We start from the raw sequence: 2,494 nt of genomic DNA on the forward strand, positions 1-2,494 counted from the left end.
GGGCTCTTTACCACTGGACCACCAGGGAAGTCCCTAAAGTGAATTTTTTTTAAACCATTTCTTTGTGTGGACAAGGTAGGTACAGGAGGAGAGGCTGTCACGGAGGTTAATTCATCAGGGAAACCCTCATAGGTGGTTTGATTTCAAGACTGCGTTTGAAGAACTTCAAGGTCACAGAGAGACAGGCCTCCAGGAAGCGGAAATGTCCAGGTTTGTGCAGAATGTACAGGGTGTGAGGAAGTTGGCATGGTGGTGGGTGGTGGGAATGGGAACTAGAAAAAGCCTCACTTATCATGATGGGAAGAGCCAGGCTTTGTGGTAAGGAAGGGGAAGAATAAAAAAGCAACAAATGTAGGATCTGAGTGCTTGCTAGGATGACAGTTTTCTTTATTAAAACAAATTTTTGTGTAGGTCTATCAGATTGCAAGGTTGTGATCTTTCCTTTGCAAGTGCATCATGCATACTTTCAAAAGGGGAGTAGGAAAAGCCACCGGATATACAGGGCCCAACATGGAGAGTCCACATACACATTTTGAAACAAGTGAAAAAACATTTTAGCGTAGAAAGTAACGTGCACATATTCCAAAGATACAACTAACAGGTGGAGAGAAATTTCGTATTTTCAGCTTGCCACTCCCAGACCCCTAGAACTCTTTTCACTTTTCTCTACTGTTAGCAGTTATTTTGTTAAAGACTTGGAGGAACACTGTCAGTCACCAGCACTTACCTCTCAGTGTGTACACTTAACACAAGACATGCCATGAAAAACATTAGTACCTTCAAAACAGCGCGCGGTATCAAAACACCTAAAGCAAACACTGTTAGAAGACGCAAGAACAATTTGGGCAAAAGAACACACTTGTAAACCCAAACAAGCACAAAACCACGAAAAGCAGCAAAGGCAGGAAGTCCTGTCGAAGACTTCTCCTTCTCGGCACCTCTTTCCTTCCTTTCTCAGGTGGTGGTACCCTTGGAAATCTCCAAAAGCAGCTTCAGGAGCCAACCAAACCAGTAGTGCCTACAGCTGGAAAATGTATGCCAATGGAAGAACCTGTAGCATCTCACAAACTCTGAGCCTGAGAAACGTACCTAATTTCTAGAGCCGAACAAAAGGGCGGCCCTTTTTCCTTCCAGGAAAGGAGACATCTCAGGGGATTGTAGGTTTCCTGTCGGACTGCTGTCAAATTAAGGACCTTTTGCCCTTTTTCAGCTCCTTCTCTTGAAAGGATGCAGAAATGCAGTATTATTTAAAAAAATTCAGTGAGAGAAAGGAGCTGTCATCACAGCAGGGTGATGCTGCTGTTAGTAATAATTTTAACGATAATAAAAATAACATCTGGGGACTTCCCTGGAAGTCCAGTGGTTAAGTTGCTGCACTTCCACTCAGGGGGTGCGGGTTTGGTCCCTGGTGGGGGAGCTAGGATCCCACATGCCGCGAGGCACAGCCAACAAATAAATAAATAATAACATCTAATATTTGTGGAACAATCACTAGATGCCAAGCACTAGAATAGCGGTTCTCAACCAGGGGTATTTTGGCCCCTTGGGGACATTTGGAAATGTTTGGAGACATTTTTCAATTAGCAATAATCGCACCTCGGATAAACCTCATTGGCTACGATACTGCCACTGCGCAAAGCTGGAGACATTTTTGATTGTGACAATGGAGGTGTGGTGGCACGTAGGTGGTTTGCTACTGGCATCTAGCCGGTAGAAGCTAGGATACTGCTAAACATCCTACGATGCACAGGACAGGCCCTCACAACAAAAAATTATCCCACCTGGAATGTCAATAGTGTTAAAGCTGATCAACCTTGCGGTAGATTGAGGCTTTTACACGTATTTAACCTTCAAAATAACCCTATTATTGTCCCCATTTTACAGATAAGAACATCTAAGCTTAAGGTAACTAACAAATTCTAACAACTTGTTTTGACTTTTGAACTTTTAGATTTCTTTTTCTTTCTTTAGGGCAAACACAGGATTTTATCCATCTTTTTTGCAGCCAAGCACAGTCTTATATTGAGATCTAAACACCACTTACTGAGTTCTGATGCTGTTTGAAGGCACATTTAGTATTAAATATTATTAAGTATTAATAATTATTAAAATATTTCTAGAACAAACGTGAATGAGATCATTTTGGTGGTTAATAGTCACTGCTTTTTTTTTTGAAATCTTTGCCTTGTTTATTACAATGAATGCTAAAAATTGGAGACATATTATCCTACAGAAAGTTTGTATCAGCTTACATTCCTATGAATCATGCTTACATGTCATTGAGAATGAGACACAGATTTTTTTCTTGAGATCGATTTGGTTCTACAATAATTGTAGAACATTTAGGTTTGTTCCATAGCTGGGAATTGGTTCTTTCAAATGTCAGCATGAAAGTTATTCAGCTGAAGCTGACCCAACCCCCATCCCATTCTGGGATGAGACTGGGTAACAGCTGGTGACTGGGGAAGGGGAAGAAGATATTATATAATGTCTA

General features: G+C 41.3%; 1 pseudogene; it reads right to left on the reverse strand.

Annotated features, from left to right (window-relative positions):
• Positions 1-1,430: 1,430 nt before the first annotated feature.
• On the reverse strand, positions 1,431-1,641 carry LOC114889857 (annotated as a pseudogene).
• Positions 1,642-2,494: the final 853 nt, after the last annotated feature.

This window comes from Monodon monoceros, unplaced genomic scaffold (genome assembly GCF_005190385.1).
Source record: "Monodon monoceros isolate NGI ecotype Baffin Bay Population unplaced genomic scaffold, NGI_Narwhal_1 Super_Scaffold_9, whole genome shotgun sequence".
Lineage (NCBI taxonomy): Eukaryota > Metazoa > Chordata > Mammalia > Artiodactyla > Monodontidae > Monodon > Monodon monoceros.